General features: G+C 39.2%; 1 protein-coding gene across 1 annotated transcript in view; it reads left to right on the top strand.

Annotated features, from left to right (window-relative positions):
• The first annotated feature begins 17,995 nt into the window (after positions 1-17,995).
• Positions 17,996-21,809, top strand: part of eva1ba (eva-1 homolog Ba (C. elegans)) — a 22,511-nt gene continuing 18,697 nt past the window's right edge. Inside the window, exon 1 of the mRNA XM_037676829.1 lies at positions 17,996-18,153. The gene's annotated coding sequence lies outside the window, so the exon portion shown is untranslated. The remainder of the gene's footprint in view (positions 18,154-21,809) is intronic.

Below are 21,809 nucleotides of genomic sequence, written 5' to 3'. Positions count from 1 at the left end.
TATGACAACTCAGTGACAAAATTTGACATTAAACATAATCCAATCATCATTTGCAGCCCCTTTTTTGGCATCTACATTTGGTAGCAAGCCAAATTGACAATGACCATGCAGAATAGTGTAGTATTTTAATTCCTCAGCAGAGAAAGCTATGTAGTCTCTGTAAGTAGGTCAAGGGGGAAAAAAATATCGGTATTGGGATCGGTTACCGGCCAAATATATTTTACCATATCGGCGTATCGGATATCGGCCAAAAATCCAATATTGTGCATCCCTAATTTTGACCAGACTGACATGCTAACAGCCTGTCACCAAGACCAGTGACTGCTGTGTTCTTAAAAACAAACTTCAGTCTCAAAAATTGTATAGCAATTCATACAAATATGATTTTATGATTTTTTACACCACTGTCTGGGAGAAATATTGTGATAATCCTGCAGTAAGTGCTCCAAGGGCCATTATAAGCGTTAATGTTAGATGTCATCATCACGATGCTCACTTACAAATAACCATAGATTTCTATGTGAATAACCACATCATGTGAAACTGACAGCATTGGGATTTATATAACATTTAAGTCAAAGCTATATATTTGCAGACTGATTCCTTACTTGGAGCAGCTGCTAGCTCATCAATTCAGTCAGAATTAAACAATTTTTCTGTGAATTTTGTTGTTCAAAGAGCCATCTATAACTGTCTGGAATAACCTTTCCACAGAACCCTTCCTCAAAAGATTTGAACTGTTTTTAGGGTCATTTTTATGCATGCACAAAAAAAGCAAAAAGGCTCAACTTAATTCACCTTTCCTATTTCCTGTCTCCTCCGATGACCTGTCGGGTCCTGTCCTCAGAATGTGCTCTGAAACAACCTGCGTTTAGATTTTCAGCACTCTGACTCCCAACCTGGCTCAGGTCCACACTCTCCATCAGCAGCTGTGTAGCCGTGTTATTATCTCGATTACACTCCTCCAGCACACTCCTCTGGGCTTGGCTTCAATAAGAGGAAGGAAACACAAAAAAATAAAGAGTAATGATTTTAGCTTGCACAGTTTAAGCTCAGATACATATTTTTTTGTTGCAATCAGCACAACCTTGTGTTTTTCATCACAGTAGCCTAATCCACTGCACTTATTTTATTATGGGAAAAAAAACTGAATGGAAACAGATTGATTCTTATTTATGGTAGATACAATGTCACATATGTTGGAGAATGGCGTCTCCAAAGGCCTCGCAATTCCCTGCGGTTGTAGCATTAAAGCGGCCTTTGCCACAATTCTGCTTGATGTTTTACTTCAGCTTTTTCTCTCAACGCTCATAAATACTAATGAAGGCTTGCATTTTTGTTGTTTTTAGTCTTTGTGTGTGAAATAGTTCATTAGACAAAATCTTAAACTTTCCATCACAGTGAGCATGGAAGAGTTTCATAAAAAGGCATGACTTTAGCATAGTACTTGTACTCTGTATAACAAGCATAGTTACCAAAAGGTTTTTTTTCTTTATTTATTTTTTGACAGGATGTTAAATTAATTTCTAAAGGTGCCTTGTTCTGCTTTAATAACTTGCAAAAAATTAACCTAAACTGTTTCAGAGACTGTTCTAAATTATGGGATCTTTACAGCTTCACAGTTTCATTCAAGCTGTAACCAATGACATGCTTTCTATCTTTTTAGGCCAGAGGCCTGAAAAGGTCTTTATATTTAAACAAGTAACTCTTTAATATTGAAGATAAACATGTTTCTTTTCCTTCAAGGAACTGGAACAAAGATATACTGTATTTAATCATCTTTAATAAAGGGGGCATTGATTATATGACCGATTAAAGTTTAGACAGCAGCTCTGTGCGTCTGAGCAACACGAAGCAAAAATGAATAAAACAGTAATTTTGTTACGCCCTCAGTTTAGGGATTGAATTGTGTTGTCTGAAAAATGGGAAAGTTGCTGGTGTTACTTTTGATTTGGGGAACTGAAGACAAAAGCTTTGGTTTTCTCCATTTTACTTTGAAAGTTTACAACTCGATGCATATTTGTTCTAATTTTAGCCACTTCAGAATCTTAATTCCAGGGCAACATGCTTACATGGTACTAGCAGTTCTATTTATACAAATGGTTAGCAGATGTGTAAAAAAAAAATCTGTTAACACTTCATTTACAACAACCTGAAAAATGGGTGACAAAGTTTAATGCAAACACTTTACAATGGGGGAAATTATTTTTGAAGCAGTTCAGTTTTAGTTACTTATATTAGCGAATAATTTCCATTTTAATGAGTCAGTTTATTTCTAAAATGCTTGTTTTCATTCTAATAGTGGTATTTGTTTCTCTGTCCAGTGTGGGCCAGAAACAGTTAAATTATGCTGCAACTGCATTCCTGTAAGTGGACTCAAATAGTTTATGTGTAAACCAAATGGGTACCTCTGAATAGCTCCTATATGCTCTTTATAGGTAGCATGACGAGCATTGTGAGTTAGAGAAGATGGAAAGTCAAAAAACTCGAAGAAAGAAGAGTCATAAACAAGCAAAAAATTGTCTTTCAAATGTATCAGGAAGAAAATGCCTGGAATTTCAGCTCAAAATCATCATTTTACTAGCACCTGTACTTTATATAGTGTGGGGGATTGGTGGTGCAGAGGATAGAGAGGTGGGCCTGTGATTGGAAGATCGCTGGTTCACGCCCCGGTCCCGACAACATTAAAAAAAAAATTCTGGGTGGGATAGGTGAAACATCCACACTTGCCCCCACCCTCATTCGCCCCACTCTGGGCCCATGAGCAAGGCCCTTAACCCCCCATCTGGTCCCTAAACAGGTCTCTCTTGAAAATGAGTTCTCATGGCTCAATGAGACTACCTATATAAATAAAGGGTAAATAAATAAAAAAAAGCTATTTAATGGTCATTAACGGTGTGCCACTAGGCTCAGTTTTAGGACCCACTCCTTTCACACTGTATAAATAATGTAGGTCAAAACATTCCTGACACCTCCTTGCATCTTCATGATGATTATACATCCATCCATCCATCCATTATCTTTACCCGCTTATTCCATTTTGGGTCACGGGGGTCGCTGGTGCCCATGTCCAGCAATCACTGTGCGAGGGGCGGGGTACACCCTGGACGGGTCGCAAGTCCATCACAGGGACACATAGAGACAAACGAGACAAACTACCATTCACTCTCTCACTCACACCTAGGGACAATTTAGAGTTACCAATCAGCCTAACATGCATGTTTTTGGTCTGTGGGAGGAAACCGGAGTACCCGGAGAAAACCCATGCATGCACGGAGAGAACATGCAAACTCCACCCAGAAAGGCCCCTGGACCGGGGTTTGAACCAAGGACCTGCTCGCTGAGAGGCAGCAGCTCTACCAGTTGCGCCACCGTGCTGCCCGCAGATTATACAATTTATTATTATTATTTTTTTAATTTAACATTTATTTCAATTCAATTCAGTTTATTTATATAGCACCAGGAAAATCCCATTGAGATTAAAAATCTCTTTTGCAAGAGAATCCTGGCCAAAAAAACAAATGTTTATTGCCGAGCTAACACCGTTGCCAAGATTCTCCAGCTCTTACAGACATCATTCAGTCGGACTTGTTCTGTCTCAAACTGGTGCTAAATGCTGATAAAAACCAAGGGGATGTTGTTTTCAAATAGAAAGTTGGTGCCAGCAGCTCTTCTCCCTATCTCGTCCATGCATGATTTTCCTGTTGAGTTTGTGGATTCTTACAAATACTTGGGAATTTTGGTTGATGCACATCTCTCTTTTAAACCGCATGTTAAAAGCTTGATAAAGAATCTGAAATTAAAACTGGGTTTCTTTTTCAGAAATAGAGCTTGCTTAACTCTGAATTCCAAGAAACACATTGTAGCTGCAATTTTCCTACCAGCAATTGATTATGGTGACATTACGCTGCCTGGCCAAAAAAAAGTCGCCACCTGGATTTAGCTAAGCAAATAGATACGAGCCTCCTATTGGATAATTACTGCATGGGTGATTATCTTTCAGCTGGCAGCAAGTTATTTAACCCCAAGTGGTGCCATGAGTTGTTTCTCATTTCTTAAACAACCATGTTGAAAGACGCATCGCGTGGTCGTGGAAAAGATGTCGGTCTGTTTGAGAAGAGTCAAGTCATTGGCATCAAGCAGAGAAAACATCTAAGGATACTGCAGAAACTACTAAAATTGGGTTAAGTGTCCAACGCATTATTAAAAACTGGAAGGATAGTGGGGACCCATCGACTTCGAGGAAGAAATGTGGCCGGAAAAAAATCCTGAGTGATCGTGATCGGCGATCACTTAATCATTTGTTGAAATCAAATTGAAGAAAAACAACAGTAGCACTCAGGGCTATGTTTAATAGTGAAAGTAAGAGCATTTCCACACACACTTTGTGAAGGGAACTCGAGCGATTGGGACTGAAAAGCCTTAAGAAAACCACTAATCAGTGAGGCTAACAGAAAAAATACTTCAATTTGCTAGGGAGCATCAAGATTGGACTCTGGAGCAATGGAAAAAAAGTCATGTGGTCTGATGAGTCCAAATTTACCAGTTCCAGGGTGATGGGTGCATCAGGGTAAAAAGAGAGGCAGGTGACGTGATGCACCCATCATGCCTAGTGCCTAGTCATCAATGCAAGATCTTGGTGAAAAATTAATGCAACACTGGATGGAAATAGATCTTGTGACATTACAGAAACTTACCGAAACAATGCCACAGTGAATGCATGTCGTAATAAAAGCTAAAGGCGGTCCAACAAAATATTAGTGTGTGACATTTTTTTTTTTTTTGGTGGCAACTTTTTTTTTTGGCCAGGCAGCACATTTACATGAATGCCTTCTTATATCTCCTCCCACATGTCACATCAGTGCAGTTACAGCGTGCGCTCTCAGGTCTTCATTACCTGCAGTGTTCCCTCAGTGTGGACTGAATTGAGCCCAAAGGCCTTTGCTTACTCTTCTGCTTGTAACCTGGAACACCTTACAAAAAGATCTGAAGCTGTCCAATTTGATTTCTTTAAGGGTTTTTAAACATTTGATAATAATAGAAAAATCAGTGCAAATATGGTCTTATTTTTAGTATTTTACCTTGTTTATATGGCAACTTGATTTGCCTGTTTTATTTAACTACTTATATTTGATTTTAATTGCTTTTTGTTGAATTAATGTTTGTACTTACAGTATGTTGTCTAAAACAGGTCTCTCTTGAAAATGCATTCTCATAACTCAGTGAGACTAACCTGTATAAATCAAAGTTGAATGAATGAATGAATGAAACTTTGAGACACTGCTCTAATTTGGGCCGTTTTTAGAGGGAAAGGAACACACAATATTGTTAAAGTTGGATTCACTGATGATGCAGTCACGATTTCTTACTTATGTGTTGATGTCCATGTGTGCTGTCTCCTGCTGAAGTTGCAAAGGGAAAGTTCTATAAATGTGTTATTGTATAATAAACTCAAAACACTTTGTATTATATTACCGCCTTTAAACAAGCAGCTAATGTGGATTAGACATAATAGATTACAGGGATTACATATAGGATAAAAACTAAGTATTTTTTTTAATGTGGCATCAATCAACAACACTCACTTTGTCTGTTAACAGCTGATCTATGTCTCTCACTCCATCTTTGTATTTCTGTGTGGACGTGCGAATGACTGACAAATAAACTGGCTCCAGTTTGCTTCTGGACAATCAAACCATAATCTAAAAACTCTTACTGTTTTTAGAGTCGGCCTCAAATTGTATACTCCTTGTGTTAGTGTTGGTGACTGTGGCTACACACCATAATATTCACTGCTGCTCTGTAAAAACAGCTGCAGCTTCTGAAATACTTGCAGCCATTTTCCCCCTGGCAGCTCAACATTTTATTACAGAAATTGTGCAGCCGAGCAACTGAAAAGCATCACGTGTCAATGTAAAGCTAAAAAAAAAAAGTGGGCGCTTTGTAAAGGAGGTAGTAGGAGATGTAAGATGTCTGTTCTTCAGCAGAGACACACACTGAGCTCTTCTTTCATGAAGGTTCTGTTGGGTAAGCAACTGAACTAAACAGCTTCACTTTTATATGTTCTCTCTTCTTTCCCGGATTAGAAATAAACGTTTCAGTGACTGAACACAACCGACTGAGATTGTGTTCATGAAGGAAGCTTTAAACACAGTGTTACATTGTTTCACTTATTTTGGGATGAGCACAGCATCTTTTACAGTTTCCAGCTAAAGAAAGTCGGTCATTATTTCCTTAGCATAAACAGCTGGGAAGTTTTCATGTTGCTAGGAGGAGTGCTGCTGGCCAAAGTGGACAAAAGTGGAAATAATTATCCATTTTGGACATCAGCTGACTGTTTTTCTCTCGTCGATGAATTCTCCCCAGCTCCAGGCTGTCAAACAGTAAATTCAAGTTAAAGTGACTGGCTGGTAATAAACTTGTTAGTGCCATGTTTGAGTTTACAAAGGAATTCTCTTCTACATCGTCTGTAATCAACATTTTAAGACTGTCAGAGGAGATCGTATAGTTTGCATTTAGTGCACACTCTGCTCACATAAAGCTATTTTTAAATATGCAAAAGAAGAAGAGGTTTTGTAAAAACAAGTCACAGCTGCACAGTCTCAGTAACTTTGTTCAGATGTGAACTGAAAGGAACATTGTTTAAAGGAAATGACAAGTCAATCAAGTGAATTCAATTGAATTCAGTTTATTTATAAAGCGCCAAGTCACAGCAGAAGTCGTCTCATATCACTGAACAGAAATATTCACATATAAAAATAATAATTTAACACTATTTATCTGAGGAGCAGACTGCTTTGAATTTAACTCCATCACAGACTCATCTTGAGCAAGCATGAAGGTGACAGTGGAAAGGAAAAACTCCCTCATGAGGAAGAAACCTTTAGCAGAACCAGGTTCAGGACAAGCGGCCATCTGCTTCTACCAGCTGGGTTTGGTAAGAACAGATACACAATGGCAGGTCAAGAATCACATGCTAAGATAGAAATAGTATCAAATGATAACTATTCAATTTTAACTATTCATTTAAGGAAATGAGGTCAATTTTTCCTCCAGTATTCTAAGTTTATGGCAGATTAAACAAGCCAACGCTAACTATAGGATTTATCAAAAAGGAAAGTCTTAAAACTGGACAATGTGTCAGCCTCACAGACAGAAACTGGAAGTTGGTTCCACAAGAGAGGAGCCTGATAACTGAAAGATCTTCCTCCCTTTCTGCTTTTGGAAACTCTAGGAACCACAAGTAAACCTGCACTCTGAGGGTGAAGTGCTCTGTTAGGAAAATATGGAACAATAAGATCTCGAATACAATATGGAGCTAGGTTGTTGAGAGCTTTGTAGGTTAGAAGTAAGATTTTGAATTCATTTCTGAATTTGACAGGAAGCCATTGGAGAGAAGCTAAAACTGGAGAGATATGATCTCTCCTACTAACTCCAGTTAAGACTATGGCAGTAGTATTTTGGATTAACTGAATACTTTTTAAAGAAGTATTTGGACACCTAGATAACAAACCATCAACTGAACGATGACAATTCTTAAAATGGCTGCGCACTTATAATGTTTTTGGGATGCATGTTTGTTTAACTGCCTACTACATGAGTCAGTCAAGTTTCAGGAAGTTGGGTTCCTGTAACATAAACTGATATATCATTTGGTATGCTGTCGGGATCTGTGTTGTTGTTCCTCGTCGCAGAGGAAAGACGGAGAACTGAAAATACCCTCCGTCCAGCCTGTCCGTCTGTCTGTTCATGTTATGAGTATGACAAAATGAATAAATAAAAATAAGAAGGAAAAATAAGTGAGATGCCGACTTCCATTTCGGTGTGTGGCAACATCTAGGCATAAGAAACGTTCCTTTCAAAAATTAGGTTGTCATGTCCAAATCCAAGATGGCTGCTACTGCATATGTATATATATGTTAACTTTGTGAATTGGATAACCTGAAAAGTAAGCATCTTTACAACGTTCATCATGGTGTGCTGCTGTGTCAAGTAAAAAGAAGGGTCATCATATATAAAATATATTTGGTTTGGTGATGGATTGCCTCTGCACAACCTTCACACTGAAAACCCAGCAGGTCTTTCCATCAATCGTCTTTCTTTTGGATAGAGCTGGAAGCAAGGTGTTATAAGTTTCAGCATACTTTCCAAAGTTTTCATAATGGCAACATTGTGAAAAGGATGAGGTTTGCACTGTACAATGATTCTTTTCATTAGTTTATCAATTTCAGATCCTGTTGACCTTCATCAGCGAAGTTAAAATGAGAAAATGTACCCGTATTTATTGGTAAACTATCAATGGCCAAAATGATTTAAGTTATTTTCAGTATAGATGTGTAGCCACAATAGCCACTGGGAAAAAAAGAGTAATTTATTAATTTTGGAAACAAGGAAAACATTTCAGACTTGACCTTTAAACAATGTCACATTATATGAGTCAGTACTCCAGTTTATCCACAATACTAGCGAAGACAAAGGAACTATACAGTCTGTTTTTATTGGATGAGTATATGACCATAAGAAGCTATTGTGAGCAGATATAACTCAGACCAAAACAAACGCAGCCAAAACCAAAAGTAAAAAAACTAAAGTACAGCCTTTCAAACGACTTGTAAATCTCTTTCTGAGATAAAACAGGCCAATTTGGAATCTGATTGTATCCCTCTTGTTTTTTCACCAAAGAAGGCGCTTTAATGGTGGAAGAAAATTACAATATTGTGTGTGCATTGTAAAAAAAAGGACTATGTGTGTGTGTGTGAGCGACTGGACCGTGTGTTGTGACAACAGAGAGGAAACACGAAGCAGAAGAGTTGGACAGCTCACATTCCAGCAAATAGCTGTTTGCTGCAATACGAATTTTTTGTATTCTGGGACTTGAAGTCTCAGAGGAGAGAAGCTCAGTGAATTCCTGTTGTGTGATTGCATCTTATTAACTTTCATGCGTGTTTCTACAGAATCATTCCTGATTCTCTCCCACTAAGCAGAGACGTTAACCCCCAAAATGTTATTCCTCCTGGAAAGGAGTTGAGATGAAGGGATTCAATTTCTTTCACAGGCCTATAAAAATACTTGAAGCCAAAGATCTGAGCTGTTTATCAGTCTCATAACTACCGCTCAGATATTTTTGGGGATTATTTACAGAGACTTTCTGCGCCACAACGTGAAGCTCAAAAGTTAAAACATCCCACTCCCCTCCAATTTTAAAGGCTGTATTCAGCCTAACAAAATGCTGAAACAAATTTGACCAAATTCTCTTTTAAAACCCGTTCCAGTGATGTTTAAGAGACTTAAGTTCACAATATTGTCATCTAACTCACTGCTCCTCCTGAATCCAGCAGAAATTATGAGTTTTATCTCGAAGTGGCAGCCACTTTACTATACTGTAAAACCAACAATTAAAAGTAAACAGAATGTTTACAACATCATGTAAAGCACTCAAAATTCATTCATATCTTTCCAGAAGTGATTTGTCCTTTAAGATTTAATTGCAACTTATTTACACTCATACTTTTGTGCATCCTTATCAAATATTTGAAACGATGTTCAATGTTTTCCCCAATAAGAGCACAAGGGTGCAGTGGTGGTGAAGCGTAGTCGGGCTTGACAAAAGGTTACAAAAGCAATATTTAACCTGAAATGTGGTGTTGTCTTACGTAAGGCTTTTGTCTAGATTATAGATCAGTGAGCCAGACCTTGACTCTTGCAGAATTGCTAAGGGAGGAATTTGGTTGTCCACGTGTTTTGACACCATTCAGTAACCATCAGGCATCCTTGTTTTTTCAGCTGGAGGGGGAAAAAGATGCCCCTTCTGGGTTTGGTTGAGTTTCTACCTCAGCCCTGAAACATTGAAGCATCTTGGAGTCTTGTTCATGAGTGATGGAAGGATAGAGTGAGTTAGACCAACACATTAGGACTTGGTTCACAATAATTAGAGCATTACCATATTTTTCAGACTATAAGGCGCACCAGATTATAAAGCACATTAATTGAAACAAGTTCATTTTGACAGATTTTTGAGCTCCGTGTAACACATATAATCGGTTCGAGGTCAGTAAGCACAACCAGAATTAATGCATAAGGCACACTGGATTATAAGGCTCACTGTCAATTTTTGAGAAAATTCAAGGATTTTAAGTGTGCCTTGTACTCCAAAAAAATAAGGTCATGGTCAAAAAGGAACTAAACTAAAAGACAAAAATGTAAAATTTACTGCTTCGTCTAGACTCCAGCCCTTACCTATTGTCATGTTGTGATCAAAATAATAAGATTTCTGATTCAAGTGGTTGAATTGGGAGAGTGATGGCGCAGAGGTTAGAAGGTGGGCCTGTGATCGGAAGATTGCCGGTTCACGCCCCGGTACCAACAACATCAAAAATGTGGGTGGGGTAGGTGAAGTACCCACACTTGCCCCCACCCTCATTCGCCCCACTCTGGGCCCATGAGCAAGGCCCTTAACCCCCATCTGCTCCCTAAACAGGTCTCTTTTGAAAATGAGTTCTCGTGGCTCAATGAGACTACCTGGATAAATAAAGGATAAATGAATTGAGCTTCTTCAGCAGGGTGGACAGCCTGATCCTGAGTTTAGGGTAAAGAGCTCCATCATTTGAGTGGTGCTAGATCTGCTGGTCCTCCTCACTGAAAGGAGTCAGCTGAGGTGGTTTGGTCATTAGGATGTTTACAGGTCAAATTCCACTGGGAGATCGAAGGAAGACCCAGAACTTGCCTGAAGAAATGTCCTCTATATATATTATTGAGCATGGACTTTGTTGGTTTTGAACCAGTTTGACATGACTGTTGACGAGGAAGAGGGCTGGCAACAGAGGAGGGGGCGTGCCAAAGACACCATCTTAGCACCAACATAACTGGTTTGTTCCACTTTGGAGTAAGCTGTTGGGGAAAGAATCAGTTTTGTGTTGTGTGTTTCCTTGACTGATGAGAACTTCTAGATGGAAGGTGAAACATTTCAGCACACACAAAACAAAGAAACTGTCCAGACGACCTGACTGAAAATTGTTGGATTGTATACCTGGATTATTGAGATGGACGTTGTTGGTGTCCTCTATATCCATTCTGGATTATTCTGGAAAATCTTGAGATCTCCCAGGACAATTTGGAGACTAACTGGAGAGGGATGTCTGGGTTTCCCTTCTTGACCTGTTGCCTCCATAACTCACATTTAAATACAAGGAGTGTGAGTGTACACTAAAGAGATGCAAAGTTCAGTTATGTGCTCGTACTTCATGTATTTTTAGTTTTTTGTGCCTAAACGAGAACACATGTCACAATATTTATAACAGAGTGGAAAATCACAGTGGGAGGGAGATCAGCGTTATGATCACAAACCAAACACTGTGCACAGGAGCTTCATGCTCACGGATCCTATCCGTCCCATAAAGCAGTTTGTTGGCAGATGTCTCCAGTGCACTTTTTTATAGGGTGCACAGAGGCCAAAGAGAAAGACATGTGTTTTCATGCAGTGAAAGAAAAAGGTGTGATGGTACCTGAGAGCAGACAAGGCTGCAGCTTTTCCAAATGAGATTTATTGTTTGTTAATGCTGAGGTGCGTTTGATAAGATTCGATAAAAAAAAAAAAAAAACATAAAAAAATTCCCCATTCTTATTTGGTCTTCACACATCTATTTGTTTTTATTATTTTCTATAAAAAAAAATTCACAAGTACATAATGTAAAGCCTTGAAATCCAATTTTGCAATCTGATAAGTCTGTTTTCAATTTGACAGAGAATGATGCTAATTATCTGAGGGCATTGTATTCATTCCAGTGTTCAGCAGACAGATGAGTCACTGACGGGTGGAGCATTTTATTTTATCCTCTCAGGTTTTAATCAGAACTTCTTGGATCGTAGACACAAGACAAATCATTTATTTATATTTAAAAAAAAAAAAAGCTTTTTTCAGAAACTTGTTGTGTTGCATTCAAATTGTAATTTCTTTTTCTTGGATCTCTGGAGTGCAAACATCATAAGAGCTTATCTTTGTTTTCCTTTGCTTTGTGTCTTAGCTGGCCAAACCCAGTCTTTCATCAGAGGTTTCCATTTACTGTTCATTCACTGTACAAATCAACAAAAGCTTTGCACAGCAACCTTTGGAAACAACTGGGTGAGGCATGGCTTTCATGAAACACACTGCAAATACTAATCAGTAAAATGCTGGGGCTTGTGTTACTTTACATCCCAATGGGTCGGATTGCACCTACTCCACCTCAGCAGAGAGCTGAGTGGACGAGTGCAATCTTGTTTAAATCTCACCACCATCGCAGACCTTCCACTCGTACACCCTCACTTCTTGTTTCATCCCAGCCCACCTGCAGGCAGACCCTCCCCAGTCATCTCCCACATAGCCTGCTCCCACCTCCATAACAGGTTATCTTGTGTTTACATTGAACGCAGCACTGCAAGGCTTGGGTCTACTTCACAAAATCCAGGAAAAGTCTGCTTTGAACGTGTTGCCCTCTAATTAGATCCCGCTTATTTATCTTCGGGGTCTAATTTTTTTACTCCTTTCCCTGTTATTTGCATTTTCTGTCTTCTTTATCTGCTCTTTCTTCCCAAGTTCCCCCCTTCCTCATTCAGCTACCTACCGCTAACATAATTCTAGCCTCTAAAATCCAAGTGGAGTATAAATCAGCCCCAGGGGTAAGTGGACGTCTGCCAGCCATGAGGAGTTCCAGGCAGGAATGTGATCACAGAGGCAGCACAGAGAAAGATTTAAATCCTGGCATAAAGGAGTGGAGCTTTACGCAAAGCCCCTTCCTCAGCCGTTACATCTCCTCTTCAGCGATGAGGCTGACAGGATGGGTTATTGGAGAGAAGCCCGTTCTTTTTGTTTTGTTTATATCCCAGATTTATATGAGGACAGGAGTAAGAGCTGGACGTTAAGAGAGAGAGGCAGTGGGAGGACGTCGAATAGGAGTGATGAGCCTGAAAGCCCAGTGGATTCATTATGCAATGTGATTCCAGCTAAAGAGAGCGTATCCAGAGATTTTCTCTGGCAACTGCTCGAGTTAGCGAGCGGGATAATGAGAGTAACATGTGGGATCGAGATATGTTTTGGTGCCTCAGCAGGCTGGAGCATAACAGCTCTTGCTCTTAAAATGACCCCACAGGAGGGTAAACTGAACTCCTGAGTTCACCCCTCTCAGCAGTGCTGTAGTCTACATTTGTGTAGTGGGTATACCGCGGTAAAGTTAGTTTTACGTTGGACACCGTTGAAGCCACGGAGCGTGAATGTCCAGCGTCCAACGTAAAACTAACTTTACCACAGTCGGTCCATATACTGTACTGTGCTTAGAAACCAAAGTACACTGGTTAGTACAGTGTATTTGTCGATTTATGTTGATTTTTAAGCATATTGAACATTTTCAAATTTCTCTGATGCTTATATTTCAATAAATGTACAACAAACTTTGTATAACAGCTGGCGTTGTACTAAAAACACGTTATAGAATTTATAAAAGGTATCAAAGCAAAACATGTTCAAGTATTAATAAGTACTGAAGTATTAATTATACAGTAATTTGCTGGATAAGCGAATGTAATATCCAAGCGCTGCATTGATTGCTACAAAAGCGTTTAACTGTCACTTAACTTATCAATGACACGTGCCTAATGATATGTCATGTATCATTGGGCACTTTTAAGTGGGTATACTGAAATTCTTAAGCTTTTCCAGTGGGTATACTCCGTATGTCCGTGTATCTCGTAGACTACACCACTGCCTCTCAGCTTCTCTTCCCTTTGTTACTCACAACCGGTACGAGCAGTGCTAATGAAAAATGTCACTGTGCCCTTATAAGAGCATGGCTTTCATAAAATCTGACCAAGACGGAGAATGGCGTCCATGAAGATTTGCAGCCTAGCACACTGAGATGTAGTAGAGCTCAGGAAATGTTGGCAATAAAGTTGTTTCAAAGTGGGTGCTGAGAAATTAAATATGCAGAATGCACTTTACAGCCAAGGTCACCTCACTTATTTAGTCGGTCACTGATGAAAACTCATAAGAAGACAGATTTGTGTGTGTAGCCAGCAGATGTTTGTAATTAGTATGTCAACTCCCACTGTGCAGCAGCTGACATATTACTCTGATTACATGTTTACCATGTTCTATGTGAGTCTGCTTTCACCAAAACCATTTAGTCGTCTCACTGAAGCTGTACACTGCTGCACAAGGAGGTGTGGGAATCCTGGATTATGATGCAAATGTTCACATTTCAAAACTAAAATTGAAAACACAAATCCATAAAAACATATACACTGTCAGCATGATTGCAGCACTAGCTTACTGTTTAACAATGAGTGCATTTTTCCATCCATCAAACAATAAGGATAAAGACATTGTGCAAACAAATGAATGTATTATAATTATGAACATTTCAGTATGTTAAACACAATAAAAGCTAATTTTATCTTGCATCAGTGTGCACTAATGAGGCGTATTTTAAAGTTTGTATGACACGTGCATTGTACTTATGACCATTTATAACTGTTCAGTAAGCAGTGCAGGCCTCCTGCTTCTCAACAACTACCACAAACCAACCACTGATGAAGTCTTTCAATTTCTTGATCTGTTTATCATCACTGATTATGAATGTATCTGTCTAATTAGTTTGTTTTCTATCTCTCGAACTGTGAATCTTAAAGGATGGTCAACTATGTCCCTGAGGGATTAGCAGAGATGACTCGGGTGAGGAAAGCTGTCAAATATTTGTTTATTTTAAGATGTCACTGAGATGTGAACAATTGGCCAACAGCATTTGTGAGAAAGTCCCTAAAGTGTTTCTTATGTTCACAGGGTTCTTAATGTCTTTGCCTGAGTCGTAAAGGCTTCTGATCTTGGCGCTATTCACAAAATGTGTGCAAAAATATAATGCTCAGACTAGTTGTAGAGTTATCGTGGGCAACTTGAACCCTTCTCAGTTTTGCTGTAGACATCTCCAACTAACCTTCACTGAAGATCTCAGTCATCCAGGACATGGTAAATTCAAAAAAGTTCAAGACAATAACAAGCAAACTTGATTTTCATCAGGTATGAAGTGAGCAGAGGTGGACGATGAAATAATGTGCGTTTTCTATGGTTTTGCAAACTGTGGATACAAAAACAAATCATGTTATTCAAAAACTGGCTGCTCAAAACGTGGCTGCACGGCTCGCTGGTCACTTGGTCGCAAATCCTCACAATTCAGTGAAACTGCAACAGAAAATTTGCCAATTTTTTTACACAACGTTATGCATTAATGGGTCGCCAACGAATCTCCATCAATTGCTGCCCAATACTATCTTTTGTCTTTGTTGGCTACTCAAGCAGTACAGTACATTTTTACATGTTCTCTCATACCATTACCATATTTAATGCAGGCTGATTCCTGTATCCCAGCTCAAAGGGAGTGTCTTCCATCAGGTCTAGTCCTATATTCTGTACATTCCATTCCCCTTAGAAGCAGAACGCAGATCTGAAAATGGCCTCAAACCCAACTTCACTGTGGACTGGTTGTAGGTCAGAAACCCAGTGGCATTTGCTAATAGCGCTTGTCAGAGATACCGGTACTAAAAATAGCTCTTTACGCAATATATGATGTCAGCAAGTACCTGGATCTCAGTCAAGCAGAACTTCTGATTACAATGCAACTAGCGCTGTACTCGTGATTTGTTCCAATTAAAAAAAAAAACTTTAAAGATGGTATCCAAGAAGCTGTGTTGCTACAGGACTTAGTATAGTGACCGCAAATACGCTGACAAGCCTCGTATGTAAAGTATTTGGGTCTTGCTGTTTCCAAAACTGACTACTCTGGAGCGAAATGTGATCATTGGTTGCTGGTTCAACTCCCTAGACTGACAACATCTAAATGTGGGTGGGAAAGATGAAGCACCCACATCTGCCTCCACCCTCATTTGCCCCACTCTGGCACTTGCGCAAGGCTCTTAACCCCCACCATCTGCTCCCCCAGGTGGTAGCTTGGTGGTCTGTGGTTGAGTTAGGAAGGGCATCCGGCGTAAAATCAATTGTCATGTCTTGGTGCGAGTTAGTTCGCTGTGGCGACCCCCTGAAGAGGGGAGCAGCTGAAATAAATAAATAAATGAATGAATAAAATAGCAGCCCTACTTAAACGAGATGCAAACTGACAAAAAATGCTAAGCAATTGTTTACTTCTGAAGTTACATTACTTTCTTCCCATGAAGCAGCTATGTTGGGTTTTGAGTTGAGAGTAGCGAGGAAACTTCAACTTTTGACTTTGGGAGATTATTATTATTTATTTTTATTTTTTTAATTTAGAAAAGTTTGACTACAAGGTGTACGTTTGTTTTATTGTTCCATATCCTAATCATTAAATCTGATCTCTGGAGATTCAGATATTAACGGCAAAATTGAGTTTTTGATTGAAGGTTTGACATTTCAGAAGATGCGCTTATTTGCCTTATTGCTAAATATGTACGAAGGTAGGATAATTCCTGCACTTTTCTACTACTAGTTCAGCCAGTTACTGAGCCTCATCTTAGCTAAAGATTAATGGCCAATCAAAATCTGACTAGTCTTTGTTGCACAGCTACATCATGTCAAGTCAAATTTATTTATAAAGCACATTTAAAACAGCAACTGTTACCAAAGTGCTTAACAACAAGATCAAGGCAGTAAATACAAATAAGATGTAATATATACATATACATCATATATAATACTAGAAGGTACCTTACTGTTAAACCACATCCAAATGCATATTGCATATTTCCCCATTGCTTCCGTATAAAACATTAGACATAATGTTTTTATGCTATTAGTGCTTAGTGTATTATTTAGTAGATGTTTTTCTTAGTTCATATCTTTGCTCTTATAACTGTTTTTTTTTTTTTACATTTTATTGTTGGATGTAACTGGGACCATGCGTACATAATCTCGTTCCACCTCGTGTGATGCGAATGACGAATAAATCTCTCTGACTCGTATAAAAGTAAACATTTTGTGTCATTAACTGAAGTCAGACTTGTTAACTGCCGTGTGCGACTAGTGCTGAATGTGAGCTCCTTCAACAGTGATTTACGTTTATATTAGAGGAACATTTTCATCAAATCTTCATGTAAAATGAGAATCACGCTGCTAGAATCATAATACAAAGTAGTTGGACCTGAATAAAGTGTCCATCCATCCATCCATCCATTGTCTTTACCCGCTTATTCCATTTTGGGTCACGGGGGTCGCTGGTGCCCATGTCCAGCAATCACTGTGCGAGGGGCGGGGTACACCCTGGACGGGTCGCAAGTCCATCACAGGGACACATAGAGACAAACGAGACAAACAACCATTCACTCTCTCACTCACATGCATGTTTTTGGTCTGTGGGAGGAAACCGGAGTACCCGGAGAAAACCCACGCATGCACGGAGAGAACATGCAAACTCCACCCAGAAGGCCCCTGGACCGGGGTTTGAACCAAGGACCTGCTCGCTGAGAGGCAGCAGCTCTACCAATTGCGCCACCGTGCTGCCCTGAATAAAATGTCGTTTATTATAATTATACATATTTTTCCAAGCATTTTAGTTGTTCTTGTCAGAGATTTGGGACTTTTTCTGAAAAAATAAAATAAAATAAAATAATGGAAGCCATACAGTGGGTCTTAATACACAACAAATTGTTGTCCATTTTGTTTTTTTCCTTTCAGTTAGGATTCTGACTTGGGCTAATTTGCCTGAGGTTGCTTTTTTCCTTAACAACAAAGGGACTCCCCCCTACACACACACACACACAGACACACACACACACACACACACCACAGTCTTCCTCCCTCCCTTCTTCCTTGAGTTAGTTTGCCCTTTTTAGGCTGTTCCTCTTTTTTTTTTTCTTCTGAAAGAGGGATAGGATGACAGATTTTCCTGCTTCTTGTGGACTGGAGCCGGGAGAGAGAAAACTGTTTCTTACTCCGGCTCCAAGTTTGGGAGGAAGTTACCACCTCTTTAGTCCCAGACTTTGCACACACACACACACACACACACACACGTTGCTCAGGACTGGAGCACAGCAGCAAGTGTGAAACAGTCAGGACTGTTTGTGTTTTGGAGGGAAAGAAGTCTGAGTTTTTCAGCTTGCCCGGAGCTTTCTGTGTTGCCTGAACAGCTTCTGCAGGACTTTTTCTCTCATCACCCACCGGTGAGTTTGACAGTTTGTTTCAGTGTCTGTGCACTTCCATAGAAACCCCTGTGAACCATACAATGTAGCCTCTGTTACGCTTTGAATGCTTTGCTGATGATGAAAACTTCAGCTTCCTTGCTTGGGGTTGTGAAAACGTCCACGCAGTATGGACTTTTATGTTACAATTGGTTTAGTAGGTTTTTTACATGTAATATAAGTTGTGTCAAATATGACACAGAGGTTGATTGATGGAGGTTAACAGTTTTCTGTGATGAACCACATGCCACTGTTTTGTCTTAAACACCGAGCTGAACATCCATCCAAACAGTGCCAGAGCTTTGTGGAGTTGAACCAGTGGGAAAGTAGTTCAGACACAACAGATCAAAACTTCCTCATGGCTTTTTCCTGTACTTTATTTGCCAAGTTTTGCAGTAATCAGTTAGCCGTCACCCTGCTAAAATAAAGACGTTCTATTTTAATTTTAATGTCCAAAAAGCAGCTTTCATTTAATCACATCTATCATGGTCTTCTTTAAAGCAACATAGATGTACATACACTCAACATATGGCTCTATTTCTTATTCAGTCTTTTCATCTTTTTTTCCCAAACACAAGCTCATAGAAACATTCTTGCGTGACAGCAGCTGACCATATGCTTCAGCTCCCATATCTCCGTTTACCTCAGCTGGATGTTTGTAGTTACCTCACTTTTCCACTGATAGGAGGTGCTGAGGGAGAAGAGAGGTGATGGGTAAGGGGGGGATTGAACGGGGCTGATCTCCTGGGTCCTTATTAATTTACACAATCTAAACAGACAGGCAGCACTTTAGCCGCGCCTCCAGTAGTCAGTCTGATAAGCCCTCAGTGATTGATTGTGAGAGGTGGTTAACACCCCCCTCTGCCCCAAGGCTGACTGAGAAGTGTTGACTTCTCTGTGACCTGCTCAGGCTGTTCATGTTAGCAGAGTTTCCTTTACCCCAAAGCCCAGCGCCTCATTTATCAGTCGGTGTGTGTTATCTGTCCACCGGCTGGTTGTGAACTCATTTTGGTTACCCACAGGTCAGAGGCTGGATTCTCTTTTGACTTGCTTGTCTAAAGCCTTAAAAAAAACATGTGTAAGTTAAGTTTTAGGCCCTGTTTACACGACAACGATCCAATGAAAATTAATCCCCCCCCCATTTCTGTTAACACATTTACATGAAAACGTTCTCATTACGATCTCTGTTCACACGGTAGACATGAAAAAGGTGTAATTCCCTCGCCACGCCACTAGTTGGTGCTATGTTCTTTGAAACTTGGAAATGTTCTACCTGAAAGGCGCTACAACGGTCGAGGTGGCAGAGAATAAAATATTTCTATGGACAGACGATGAAGTTCCACTGTTGCTTAGGGTGACTTTGAATTATAAAACCCCCAAGTTTCAAGAGGACCTTGACTGGGAATCATACCAGTCCATTGTCAATAGTTTCTTCTTCAGTGGATTGTAGGAAGCCGTTATGTTTTGTGTCATACTGCCCATGAGCCAGGGATTCCCTGACAGAAAAGATCTATTGCTTTCTTTTTACACGAGAACAGACATCCGGACATTTTTGAACCATTGCGCTCTGGAACCTGTTCTCAAATTGTGCCATTGTCAGAGAAAACATTCCCTATTAACAGTACAAACGCAACAAAACTCTTCCATTTTCACCAGAAATTGTTTTTGTGTAAACAGGGCCTTAGGCTGGGGAGAGAATGGGTTCCAGAGTGCAATGGTTCAAAGACGTCCTGGTGTCCGTTGTTGTGTAAACAGAAAAAATTGATCTTTTCTGTCATGGAATCCCTGTCGCATGGGCAGTATGACGTAAAACATAACGTCCTCCTACAATCCACCGAAGAAGAAACTGTCAACAATGGCAGATAGCAAAGTATTGTTTGTGCTTGTGAGTCTGATAAATCTAACTATGACTCTCCAACACAATGCTCATTTTCTATCTCTTTACTTAAATAATCGAAAATTAAATAAACAGTTTTTTTTTTACGCATGCATATTTACAGTTTCAAGTTTCAAACAACATAGCACCAACTAGTGGCGTGGTGGAGGAATTACACCGTTTTCACAGCTACCGTTGCTTTGTAATCAGAGATTGTAATTAAAATGTTTTCATATAAATGTGTTAATGAAAATGGGGGAAAAAAATCAGTTTTCATTGGATCGTTGTCGTGTAAACAGGCCCTTAGTCTTGTCAAAACTAACGTATGTTAAAAAATAAAACAGCTTCATAAAGACGAAAGATAGATACAACTTCATAAGGAAACGGTAAAAGTTTCAACAGCAACAAGCATGTGCAGCTGCATCAGATACTGTACAGGCTAAAGATTTTTTTTTTAAAGCAGCTCGTAACATTAATTAATAACACCTTTCATATTTCTTCAACAGAATGGGTCAGCAGATGCAAACACTGTGGATACAGTGTGCTTCTGTTAATACAAAATACTTGCTCGTTTGCTACATTTCTATTTGAGACGGCTTCATTTTTCAGGACAGCTAAACGTTTGATGCACTGTATAAGATAGTCACACACCAAATATTTACTGATGAGCAGCAGAAATGCTGTGAAATGGTTAAATGAAGCATAAAGTCACACCAGATCAGATGATGATCAGCAGATCTCTCAGACCTCCAGCTATTGGAAGCACTCCACCTCCAAACTGTCTTTCAAAAACCAAAACTTCTACTATGAACAGCACAAGTGTTGCTCTTACTGGTCCATCTCCAAGTAAGTAAGAGTTTGACCAAATTCTCGTTTTTGGAATTCTCAAGGACACCAGGATGGCAAGAAAAAACTAATTTAATGTAGAAATTGCCTCAAAAAACTGCATTTAAATGGCTTAAAATTGTCCCACAGGACAGACGGTTCCAAGTAGAAGTTTCGGACACATTCCTGTTAAGGTTTCGGCAAATGTTTCACAAGTGAAACTCAACAAGCCCACCTGGACTTTTACTTCTGTATTGGTCACTTATAAAATAAAAAAAAGTTCACAGTTTAGACCTGCCTATGCTTTGAGCTGCGTCAAACCTTTGGGTTGGATCTGCAGCTATGGGAACCACTGAAACACACGTAAAGATGCATTAACCCAGTGATTAATTAGACACAGACACAAACATTTGTCATGTCAAACAATCACCAAAAAAAGTTAGCTTTTTATGAAACGCTAAACTGACTTTTTTACTCCTCAGATCTGGTTTTATCAAAGTTGAAATACATGAGAACCAGAAAAGAGAAACAAGAAGTTTGTGTTCAACTTTTGAATTAACTTTTTTTTTTTTTCATTCATTCAACCTTTATTTATACAGGTTAGTTTTGTTGAGCCTCGGGGGCTTATTTACAAGAGAGACGTGTTTTTTTTTTTTTTTAACAATGAATGATGATAACAGTAGACAATCATAAAAGAAAGCAAATAAATTGAAAAGAATAAATGAAAGAAAATGGTATTATAAAAACAAAACCAACCAAAACATGCCAGTGGATTATCTGATTTATGTGTTCAACACATTTGTATGTATATATTTATTCTAATGGGGTTTTATAAATGGGTAATCCATGTAAAATAGATATTTTTAAAACACATTTCCATCATGATTTAAGTCAAGTCACTTCATTTGTAACATTATCGTATTTGTTTTGATTGTTT

Source organism: Nematolebias whitei, chromosome 5, assembly GCF_014905685.2.
Source record: "Nematolebias whitei isolate Nwh7 chromosome 5, NemWhi1, whole genome shotgun sequence".
In the NCBI taxonomy this organism is placed as follows: domain Eukaryota; kingdom Metazoa; phylum Chordata; class Actinopteri; order Cyprinodontiformes; family Rivulidae; genus Nematolebias; species Nematolebias whitei.
Note: the sequence above shows the minus strand (reverse complement) of the source record. Positions and strands in the feature narration are given on the sequence as shown.